Consider the following 12,010-nt stretch of genomic DNA (forward strand, 5'->3'; position numbering starts at 1 on the left):
TACGCAAACTCCATTGTTGAGCAGCATTACATTTGCGGACCGTCCTCAAAATAAAGTATTGCCATGATATCATCCAATTTTTTTTTTAAGTAAGTGGGCTTGGGCAGGGCGTATCGCTGTTGTGTATGAATGACCACGGTCAACAATAATTACGGAGTGGCAGCCAAATAAACTCGCGTCCGATAAGGCGGATCAACCGCGAAGATGGAGCGTAAACTGAGCACGTGAGCAGGTGCTGAGGATGCCTTTATCCAGCAGTGGAATAATCGTGACTGATGTTGAAGTAGTTTTTTTTCACAGACGCACACACATTGCATCAGGTGCTCACGAACAACTGAGATGGCCCACGACAGGTTGACATGCCAATCAGCAAAAGGTATTGTCAAGGTTGTGCATATCCAGGAATTTAATCTCACTTGCCAGGATCGTATCGCAGCACAATAAACACTAAACGCGAAAAATGTAGACAAAGATGCCCCGTATAGCCTTTAACAGACTGTTGGGGCAAGTGCTGTTAACGAGCACCAATGAAGGCTGGAACGGCACACGACGGGGTGGGTGGCCAGCACCATGCCCGGCCGCCTTTGTCTCCCCACTTATGATGTTTACACACCACACAAAGACAACTACTCCCCGTATAGCCGTCAACAGACTGTTGGGGCAAGTGCTGTTAGCGAGCACCTATTAAGGCCGTCAAAGACACACGAAGGGGTGGGTGGCCAGCACCACGCCCGACCGCCTTTGTCTCCCGAGTGGTGATGTTTACACACCGCACCGCGTACAGACACACACGCGCACATTCATACCCAGTAGGTTTCGACCACGAGATGAACTTTTGCTGACAAGTCACCACTTGCTTTCCACCACGTGCATAAGGTATGCGCGTGCACTGTGAATTGGCACGTCTATGCGCAGTATCAACCCGGCGTGACAGCCGGTGTGTATCTGGCCAATGCTAACTTTATCGCGGGAGGGTTATGCACTCGCTCGCACGTTCCAGCCCGCGTGGCAGCGTTGAAGGGTGAATAATACAAGACATCGGGACGCGCTATCACCAGCACAATGCACACGCTGTACACACCGATGCGACGCGTGTGTTGCTATGCGTCACCCACCCCCGCGTGTGCCGTGCCGGCCGGCATAGGTGCCCGCCAACAGCACCTGCCCCAAACAGTCTGTTACAGGCTATGCGAGGGATCGTTGTTTTTGGTGCTGGCCACCCACCCTCTCGTGCGCCGTGCTAGCCTTGAGAGGTGCCACTCGCTAACAGCACTTACATCAAGCGGATGCGAAGGCTGCACGAGGTGTCCTTCGTCTTTGTGGACGTCAAATGTGGGTAGCGATAGTGGGACGGTTAAACGCACTTGCGCAACCGCGAATCACGACGGACTTAAACACCGGACTTAATCGTCGAATGGGCACTTGGAGAATCGTTAGATGCTGAAGGCGGCGCGTATCGCCGGCGCGCGTCGATACCCACGCAAGTCGCAATGGGAAGATAACCAACCCCCTTTGCCGCTTGCTGAGCAGTTCAGCTGCGGCTTGTTTGCTTTTGATGCAATCGCTCTACTACCCCCCAGGACAGCAATGCAATAACGTTGCGGTCGCAGTGGAGAAATCCATGGGTGTTCCCATATGGAGTTGCCGTTTTTTTAAATTATTATTTTTACATGTATGGAGATTGTGGGCGTAAGAAACAACCAAAAATTATGAGGGGGGTTTTTTTAGAACGAGAGTTAAAATCCTGGCCAGGGGTCAAGTCGGACCAATGTGAGTGTCACTTTTGTGGGGTGTCAAAAGTGATTGTCTTATGGAGAGACTGGTTCCCACCATTGGAATGTTGAATGTTCACCACTGACTCAGGGCTTCCAAAAGACACCCCCAACACTCACGAAAGCACAATGACTTTGAATCAAGAATAACAACCGCACCGTTCGAATAACAGTAATAATATTAATATTGTATCTGTTATTTATTTAGGAAAGCCTCATCGAGTGTCAAGACTCTTATCAGGGACAAGCTGCCATTTTGGGGTGCCCTAGGCTAAAAATAAACATGCACTCTGATACGTTTTGTTAAACTATAGGTACAATATAAATCGAAATATTATTACGCATTTTTATTATTATTACCAGAAATTATTTTTCAGGAGAGTTCTGCATTGGGGATGATTGGCCAATTCACATCTTCACTGCCGGAGGAAACGGGAGCAGGCCAGAGAAAACCGGAGGAAACCTCTAGAGAAAACCGGAGCAGGCCAGAGAAACCCGGAGGAAACTTCTAGAGAAAACCGGAGCAGGCCAGAGAAACCCGGAGGAAACCTCTAGAGAAAACCGGAGCAGGCCAGAGAAACCCGGAGGAAACTTCTAGAGAAAACCGGAGCAGGCCAGAGAAACCCGGAGGAAACTTCTAGAGAAAACCGGAGCAGGCCAGAGAAACCCGGAGGAAACTTCTAGAGAAAACCGGAGCAGGCCAGAGAAACCCGGAGGAAACCTCTAGAGAAAACCGGAGCAGGCCAGAGAAACCCGGAGGAAACTTCTAGAGAAAACCGGAGCAGGCCAGAGAAACCCGGAGGAAACCTCTAGAGAAAACCGGAGCAGGCCAGAGAAACCCGGAGGAAACTTCTAGAGAAAACCGGAGCAGGCCAGAGAAACCCGGAGGAAACTTCTAGAGAAAACCGGAGCAGGCCAGAGAAACCCGGAGGAAACCTCTAGAGAAAACCGGAGCAGGCCAGAGAAACCCGGAGGAAACTTCTAGAGAAAACCGGAGCAGGCCAGAGAAACCCGGAGGAAACCTCTAGAGAAAACCGGAGCAGGCCAGAGAAACCCGGAGGAAACTTCTAGAGAAAACCGGAGCAGGCCAGAGAAACCCGGAGGAAACTTCTAGAGAAAACCGGAGCAGCCCAGAGAAACCCAGAGGAAACTTCTAGAGAAAACCGGAGCAGGCCAGAGAAACCCGGAGGAAACCTCTAGAGAAAACCGGAGCAGGCCAGAGAAACCCGGAGGAAACCTCTAGAGAAAACCAGAGCAGGCCAGAGAAACCCGGAGGAAACTTCTAGAGAAAACCGGAGCAGGCCAGAGAAACCCGGAGGAAACTTCTAGAGAAAACCGGAGCAGGCCAGAGAAACCCGGAGGAAACTTCTAGAGAAAACCGGAGCAGGCCAGAGAAACCCGGAGGAAACTTCTAGAGAAAACCGGAGCAGGCCAGAGAAAACCGGAGAAAACCGGAGCAGGCCAGAGAAACCCGGAGGAAACTTCTAGAGAAAACCGGAGCAGGCCAGAGAAAACCGGAGGAAACTTCTAGAGAAAACCGGAGCAGGCCAGAGAAACCCGGAGGAAACTTCTAGAGAAAACCGGAGCAGGCCAGAGAAAACCGGAGAAAACCGGAGCAGGCCAGAGAAACCCGGAGGAAACTTCTAGAGAAAACCGGAGCAGGCCAGAGAAAACCGGAGGAAACTTCTAGAGAAAACCGGAGCAGGCCAGAGAAACCCGGAGGAAACTTCTAGAGAAAACCGGAGCAGGCCAGAGAAAACCGGAGAAAACCGGAGCAGGCCAGAGAAACCCGGAGGAAACTTCTAGAGAAAACCGGAGCAGGCCAGAGAAAACCGGAGAAAACCGGAGCAGGCCAGAGAAACCCCCCACACAATGCGTGGGGACCAAAAATCTGGAGGGCCTCCGCAGCAAGGTCCCACAATTCCACTCGCTGCACCTGGCCACCTTGCAACATATTCAGGTGTCTAGGGGTATCGGAAATCAAAGACATCCACCAGCACTTGCCTTCACAAGCGCTGGATCGCAGGTTTGCGCCACGACACCTGGCTCCAATGATATTCTTGCGCATGATGGTGGCAATAAATCGATACATTTGTATTGACCGCGCCTCAATAAAGTAGGCATCAGTGCACGTTACAACGGCACGGGAACGGTACAGAACAGGGAAGATATACAGCAATATTATTATTTTTCAGGAGCCAAATGCCAATGTCCCGAGGTCTGCTAACCACGAGAGGGAGGGCTTCAGAAGCGATTTCGTGCAGTTTTGCGAATTCCACATTCGTGGATGGAGCGCAAGACTACTGCGGTTTACGATATGGGTCCATCGTTTGCGAATGAAACGGCTCAAAACGAGACGTCAATAATGGCGACGTGGAACAAATGTGTGGCACGGTGCTCTTGGTTACCGGGGGCAATGCGACTAAGAGTTGTCACGTTCAAGGTGTTTTGTTTGTTGCCGCAGTGACGGCGAGGACAGGAATGGACCGCTGACAGACGCTCGGCAGGTGAACCATCTGCGATGTGCAAGGTGGCGCCTGTTCAAGAGTTGCTTGGGTTTGGACAGCGATATGCCGACCCCCCCCCCCCCTGCTACCCCCACCCTACCCAAAATCTGCTCATTTTGTGAACGTTTTCCGGGATTTTAAAAATACCTTCCCAGCTTCACCTTGGGCCAGGTGCCCCCTTTTCTTTCTTCAAGGAAGGTCACCGCTCCTTTGATTTGTTTGTTTTTTTGTTCAAGATAATGCCGTTTTTGTTATTTCGCTTCTAAATTATAGACGCGGCCGGGTGGTGCTGCAGTGGACAGCTCAAGCTCACAATTGGAGGGTTGTGAATTTCACATCCTGATCGTGGGGGTTGACGACTCAGCCTGTCTTACTACTGTGTTCGGTTAAAAAAAACACAGTGGGACGAAAAAAACAAGTCACTTAAATGTTTTTTTCTGTATGTCCAGTCCCCCGCCATATGAATGTGGAATTTCAAAGGCTGGGCTCAGGACCGTCTGGAGAGATGAGCACTGAGCCGTTGCTTATTTGAGCGTGGATATACTTTAAATGTATAAAACTTAAGTAAGCTTTTGTCAATGCATTGCCGGATAAAGGTCTCGACACCTGCTGTCAGTCATGGGGGGGTAGTTCATAATACTAATTGAAATGTATGAAGCTCCTTTAAACAATCGCTCACAGGCCGCTATGCATGGAAAGGCGGACAATAGTTCACAACAAACCAAGTGAAGAAGAAGTGAGAAAGACGGTTGAAAATAACTGAAGAGAGAAGGCAATTTTAAACAGATACGTTGGGCCCTACCTTACACCGCTGATCAGTGTGGGTTGGTGGTTTAGATATTACTCGCCGCTAGCGTTACCCATTACCAGGACATTAACTCGTGTTGCTTGATTAATACTGCACAGTATTCCCTCGTTATTCAGGAACTTGCTATCCGCGATTTTGGCTATCCGCGAATCGCATCTGGAACTTAACATGACTGCATCGAGAGAGAGAGAGAGAGGTAAATAAAGTGATGCGATAAAGATTATGAGAGAGAATGTGGTGTGATAAAGTGATGTGGTGAAGTAATGCGAGAGAAAGTGATGAGATAAAGATATGAGAGAGAGAGAGAACTTCTCGAAGATTTACAGTGAGGGAAAAAATATTTGATCCCCTGCTGATTTTGTACGTTTGCCCACTGACAAAGAAATGATCAGTCTATAATTTTAATGGTAGGTTTATTTGAACAGTGAGAGACAGAATAACAACAACAAAATCCAGAAAAACGCATATCAAAAATGTTATAAATTGATTTGCATTTTAATGAGGGAAATAAGTATTTGACCCCCTCTCAATCAGAAAGATTTCTGGCTCCCAGGTGTCTTTTATACAGGTAAAGAGCTGAGATTAGGAGCACACTCTTAAAGGGAGTGCTCCTAATATCAGCTTGTTATGCCAGGGCAATGAAAATGGGTCGTGGATGGGTATTCCAGCATGACAATGACCCAAATCACACGGCCAAGGCAACAAAGGAGTGGCTCAAGAAGAAGCACATTAAGGTCCTGGAGTGGCCTAGCCAGTCTCCAGACCTCATTCCCATAGAAAATCTGTGGAGGGAGCTCAAGGTTCGAGTTGCCAAACGTCAGCCTCGAAACCTTAATGACTTGGAGAAGATCTGTAAAGAGGAGTGGGACAAAATCTCTCCTGAGATGTGTGCAAACCTGGTGGCCAACTACAAGAAACGTCTGACCTCTGTGATTGCCAACAAGGGTTTTGCCACCAAGTACTAAGTCATGTTTTGCAGAGGGGTCAAATACTCATTTCCCTCATTAAAATGCAAATCATTTATAACATTTTTGACATGCGTTTTTCTGGATTTTGTTGTTGTTATTATGTCTCTCACTGTTCAAATAAACCTACCATTAAAATTATAGACTGATCATTTCTTTGTCAGCGGGCAAACGTACAAAATCAGCAGGGGATCAAATACTTTTTTCCCTCACTGTAGTTTGTGCAGACGTTGCACGTTTGATATTCGTAGGCCAATATCATTACCCAAGAAGTGTGCTATTCGCGGGCACCTTTGGAACGTATCCCTCGCGAATCACGAGGGAATACTCTAATGCAATGTGCTAATGACTGCACCACCGCCCTACCCCCACTTTAATTTTAGTTTATCAGGACCATCGCTGGATCTATAGAGATTACAACAAGACTGGTTATGGCCACAAGTCGTACCCACCTCAAGCAAGATGAAAGAACGTCAAACTCAGACGGCGGAGGCGGCTTCATACCAAGAGAGGAGAACCACGTCAGATGAAAGATGGTGAATAGACCGAGAAGCCATTCCGAGAAAGAGGTGGGTCAAAGAGGTGAAGCAGGATATGAAGGACCGTGGGGCGGATGTTGGAGATGACCGAGAATCAGCGAAGAAAGAGAGATCAGGGAGGAGAGACCCGCACCACGATTCGCACGGTTGGCTACGTACGGTACTAAATAAGTTCTACATACCGTGCATACGGACTACCGAGAGGTAGAAGAAGAATGTGGCATTCTATTATTGAGATTGTAGCCCAGTGCCACGAACCAGTACACCGCCCGCTCACAGTATATACACACAAATACGTGCACAAAGACAAAGATCCCCCGCATAGTCTTAACAGACTGTTGGGACAAGTGTTGTTAGCGAGCACCTATGAAGGCTGGCACGGCACACGGGGGTGTGTGGGTGGTCAGCACCACGCCCGGTGGTTTTTATCTCCCGAGTGGCGATGTTTACACACCGCACTAGGTACTCATTTGAGGCCGAGTCGACCTAGGGGAGGCCCAGGACCGGTTCAGATAATCGTCACCGGTGTTGGCCGCGAGCGGCAATCGAACGCGGTTCGCAGGAATCCGCATCGCAGCGCCGCGTATACCCGCAACACGCGCACGCACATGTGCCACGTACAAGACCGTAATCTCGCAGGGCATTTTCACACGCACTTGCCAGAAGAAAATTCGATTTGGGAAGCGCGGCGCACGCCCGGTGTACCAAACGTGACGTTAGCGCTGTCTCGCTTGCAGCGCGCGGTCCTCGCTCCGTTTCAAGTGCTCGCTCGCATCCATCGGTCCATTCATCATCGCTCGGAACTTTGGCCAAGAGAGAGATCTCCCCGGTCCCAGTGAAGGGACCTCGCTCCCAACCCCCCCCATACCGGAGCGCAAGAAAGGGGTGTCACCTGCGCGTTTTTGTATCCTTTGCTTTTCTGAGTGTGTATCGATTACAGAGCGCGTCTCATGCGCGGCAGCAAAAAAAAACAACCCCTGAGAGCGCTCTGTTCGACTCCTGATTTCACGAGACGAGTGGCAAAATATCAAAAATATTCATGCGAATAATAAGGATGATCATTCAAAAGGTTACAGGTGCAGACTTGCACGGAGCTTGGGGATCGCACTTTTGGCGGAAGGGCCTCCAATAGAGGGTATTTGGCCTACTCTTCCGCATTTGCCAGACGTCTCGGAAGAGGTTGGGAGCTCCCACACTTTAACCCACCGCTCGCGACCTGCTGACAATATTGTAACCGATTGCGCAAAGTCACTTTAAGATGTTTTCTTGTTCATCTTTTTGTTTTTTTTGTTTGTTGCGGTTGCACCCGATTCAAGAGCCGAATGGCTCGCAGGGCTATACCAAACAAATGACACTGAAACTGAATCAGTTGCGCCTTGCTCATTATCCACAAAACCGTGCATTTGAACGTGTGGCCACCGCCGTGTCTGCACGCATCAGGAGGAACCCCCACAGAGATGAGGGGATGTCGCTTTTAACGGTCTGCACAATACACGATCGCAACCCACTTGTTGTACTGCTATCGTATGGTTACCTTTCAGTCCTTCGGGTTGAGAGTAAAACAAAACAAATAGATGCGTAAATGTGAAAAATAAATGCACCACCGAACCTGGGCTGGCCCCCTTTTAGGTCGACTCAGTCCAAAATAAGAGATGCAGAGTGGAACTGGCATGCCGTTCGTCTCACCACCGACATTCATAAGTATCTGCAAGCAGCTTATGCCCCAATCGTCGACTCCAGTGGATCCGGGAGGTATTTGTTTCCGTCACATATTATTATTATAACATGAAATTTCTGCGAATTGTACAAGGGTATCATTTACATTAAGCGATGTCATTTGTGAAAATATACAGATGCATGCCGTCAATGACTCAATCTAATCGTCTCTGTGGGGTGGATAACAAGTAATTATTATTTTTTTGCCAAAAGGAAGTCAACATTCGACTGTTCTCTGTGGAGCGACCTGACCTTCCTGCCCATAGGAATGTGGAGTTTGCAGACCGCGCTGGAGCGAGTGAAATGGCATGTGCGCCGTTCCCCGTGGGTTTGTTTGAGCACGAAGACACTGTAGGCACGGCTGTAATGTGAGCTGCGTAAAATCTCCTGGGCCGACTTGCGCATTAAGAAGGTACTAAAATGGTCAAGGTGTCAAAAGTTATATCTTATCTTCCCTGCCAGTTGCTATAGAGACCTCTGCTCGGTGACTGGGTTGACACTCATTAATGCATCTGGCCAGGCATTCCAATTCAGGGCCCTCCCGAAAAAAAGAGTCGTATGGCTTTAGTGAGACCGCTAATGGACATATCGAAAGTATTATTAATTCCCTGCCACGACTAAAATCAGTGGCGAGTGATATCTGAACCGGTCACAAACTCCCACTGACCAGCATAGTGAAGTATGATGGTTACAAATACAAAGATCCCCCGTATAGCCTTAACAGACTGTAACAGCATGTGCTGTTAGCGAGCACAGAATAAGGCCGACACGGCATACGGGGAGGTGGGTGGCCAGCACCTTGCCCGGCCGCCTTCGTCTCCCGAGTTGCGATGTTTACACACCGCCCCAGGTGCCCATTTGAGGCTGAGTCGACCTAGGGGAGCGCCCAGGAACGGTTCAAATAATCGCCACCGATGTTGTCCGTGAGTGGGAATCGAACTCGGGTCGCCGGGTTCGTGGCGCAGCGTAGCGCTAAGCGCTGCGCCACCGTTACAGACCAGCCATGATCAGCACGTTGTGAAGGGATCATAATACGGCAAGAGACAATGGGCTTTGCATGAACGATTTCAGTCAAAATTACGTCCCCTTGTCTAACATCGTTTGAGACGAGGCTCAAAAGAAAGCTGTCTCTGGTGTGGATCAATCAGCTTCAAGGACAATGCAACATTTATCAGAGTATACTCTTTGGTTCTTTCGGTAAAGTCACGTAGGTATAATAATAAAATAAATCACGACGTTTCGGGCGCAACACAAGCGTCCGTCATCAGGTGGGAAAGCTTGGCCTGCTGCTGATGCAGACTGACCGAAAGAACCAAAGAGTATGGATTCCTGCAGTCACGAAAGCTTCAATTCCAGATTATCAGAGTATGTTTTTTGTTTGCGTTCTGACCACACGCATCGTGGTCAATGCGAGACACGATTCCTTGTAAAAGGTTTCACTTTGGTAATTTTGTTGCCAGAAAAAAGTAGAAAACCCAATGATCAAAATAAAGAAAGACGACAAAAAAAAACGATTTCTTCCACGTTCGACATCAGTGGCGAGTGATATCCCCGCCGACGTCATTGGCACAACTTCACCAACCCTGACTTACCGGGTACGACCAAACAACCACCGTGACAGACACGCCGTGGCTGAGGCCTGCACCATCCAACGTCAGAACGGGCACAATGCTGACGAAGCTCTCTCTCTCTCTTCACTGTTCCTGCTCTTATCACGGCCGCGAACGCGCGCAGCCGGGATCGGTGGCGCGGTGGTCCACACACACACGCACACACACTGGACTATGATCGCTGTGCGCCCTGCCACGCACGCGTCCCTATCAAGTGGCATCTGAGCCCCATCCTAGTGTCCTGCGACCCTCTACTCGGTCAACGCATCCTTGGAAGGGCTTGTTCGAGACTCGTCGAATGTAAACAAATGCTGCTGCTGCATTGCTGAAACAAATGCGGTCGCACAGCGTTGATCCCAACGGTCCTATTTAGTTGATGGTCTTTACGTTTTTTTTATCGTTTTACCGTCGTGATTTAAAGGGACTCTTTATCTGATTATGATCCGCTTCATTTTATTGCTGGAGAGACAAAGGTGCAGTTTGGCACGTGGTGGTGCGTGCTGGACACATCCACCCACCCACAGCCCCCGCTGGTGGTGGTGGTAGTGTGGCGTGCACACCCTCGGCACCTGTGCAGCAGTGGCAGTCCTTTGCCGGGGGTTAGGGGCCGTCCATAAATGACGTCACGCACCTAGGGGAGGGGGGGGGGGCGTCAGACATTTGTGACGATGTGTGACAAGGGGGGGGGGGTTGAGAAATGTGACGCCACATCAAAATTTAAATAAATATAGACAACACGTTCAACTTAATTAAATATACTTTTTAATAAATGTTTTCTCCTACAACATCAGAGTGCAGCGCCACATTAAATACGCACTACAATGACAATAGTTTAAAGCGATTTGAAGCATGTTTTATATTTTGTGGGGGGGGGCAGAGCTTTGTGACGTCATATTTGAGGGGGGGGTGTGACGACGGGGAGGGGGGTCAAAAATCGTCCAAAATCGCGTGACGTCATTTATGGACGGCCCCTTATTTGACCATACCTCACCACGCTGGTCGCAGCGACGGTTGGCGACAGCGGGGAGCAATAGAAGTGCCATACAACTGGCGTTGCTGCACTTGCCGTTTGCTGACATACTTAGCCCCGCAGTAGCCTGCACAAACGCCTGATGTGTACGGTGATCGCCCATCCGAACAACATCGAGGCTAAACCCTGCTGAGCTTCTCAAAGCACTGTAGTTGGTTACCGCAGGTCGATGACCGCCCTACCTCCCCTTAGTTGATTTTCATCGGGCGATTGGATATTGAGAAAGCCACGGCAGCCTACCTGACAGGGAGGAATGTTTAACGGTGTGACGAGCGCATTGACATCGGTGGGAGACACGTCGAGGCTTTGGCATACGAAAATACAATTTTCTCTAAAATGTATTGTTATTTTAATGACGAATTTAGAAATCGATCGTCCTGTATAGGTAACGTAGTAAGTAGATGTTCGGAGATGTGTCATATACCAAAAAGTTTGGGTTGTTGCGGGTGTCTTGGCCTTCGTGTACAGAGATGAGCATTGCGATAGGGAACGTTTTGGGGAATGGGCCTTCTTCGTAGCAGAGTTTATATATTTATATTCCTTTTAAGGCCGCAGTGTTCTTGGCAAATGTGTTGCATTTACATCACGTGTGCTTATGCACCACTGCCTATGCAGTATCATAACAACAAGAAAAACACATTTTGTTTAATTGCCATGGTAGGGAGGGTGGGGGGAGCTTGCAAACCCCCACCCACGACTCCCTGAACCCCCCTCCCAATACCCAAGTCTCAGTTTCAGTCTCCCGTGTTCGCAATGCACTGGGGTCCGTCACTTGTAGGTATGTGCTCACGCTGTGACATCAGACGCGTTATAAATACCCGGGGCAATAGGCGAACTGAACGGGCAGTGGGGTGAGACAGCGAAGAGGAGAGGGTGGGGGTGGTGGTGGTGGGTGTGTGGATATAACACGCGTGATCGACACCTCGTTAACAAGCGGGCGTGCGAGAGAGAGAGAGAGCGAGCGAGAAGGAGAGAGAGAGAGAGTGATAGGGTGAGAGAGAGAGAGAGGGACACGAGGCAGAGAGAACGGGAGAGAGTGCGTGCGCAAAAGAAGAGCAAGAGA

The sequence above is a fragment of the Lampetra fluviatilis genome, chromosome 41, assembly GCF_964198595.1.
Source record: "Lampetra fluviatilis chromosome 41, kcLamFluv1.1, whole genome shotgun sequence".
NCBI classification, from domain to species: domain Eukaryota; kingdom Metazoa; phylum Chordata; class Hyperoartia; order Petromyzontiformes; family Petromyzontidae; genus Lampetra; species Lampetra fluviatilis.